This window comes from Sphaerodactylus townsendi, linkage group LG01, assembly GCF_021028975.2.
Source record: "Sphaerodactylus townsendi isolate TG3544 linkage group LG01, MPM_Stown_v2.3, whole genome shotgun sequence".
NCBI classification, from domain to species: Eukaryota; Metazoa; Chordata; class Lepidosauria; order Squamata; family Sphaerodactylidae; genus Sphaerodactylus; species Sphaerodactylus townsendi.
The window spans coordinates 90,480,267-90,480,612 of record NC_059425.1 but is presented as its reverse complement, the minus strand read 5'-3'; positions in this window follow the sequence as shown (position 1 = coordinate 90,480,612).

The following is a 346-nucleotide window of genomic DNA, read 5'->3' as shown; positions in this document are numbered from 1 at the left end:
GGTGGGGGCAGTGGCATAGCATCCACAGGGCGGGGGGGGGGGCACAATGCCCTGGGCGGAGTTGTGGCAGAGGCATAGCCAGGCCATGGAGGGTGCGTGGCAGGGGTGTTCAGAAAGCATTTCAGGGTGAGGGCAGGTGGCCCTGCAACAGGGGCACAGGGCACAAGCACACCCTGGGCGCAGTTTCCCCTTGCTCTGACTCTGGGTGGGGGGTTGCCTAAAGAGATGGGGAGAACTCTCCCTGTCTTCACAGGTACCCTGCTGCCTCTTCTTGGCAAAGCTGAAATGTTTGGGTGAGGGCACAATTTCAGTGTTTGCACCAGAATCCATTTCCTTTAGATAAGCC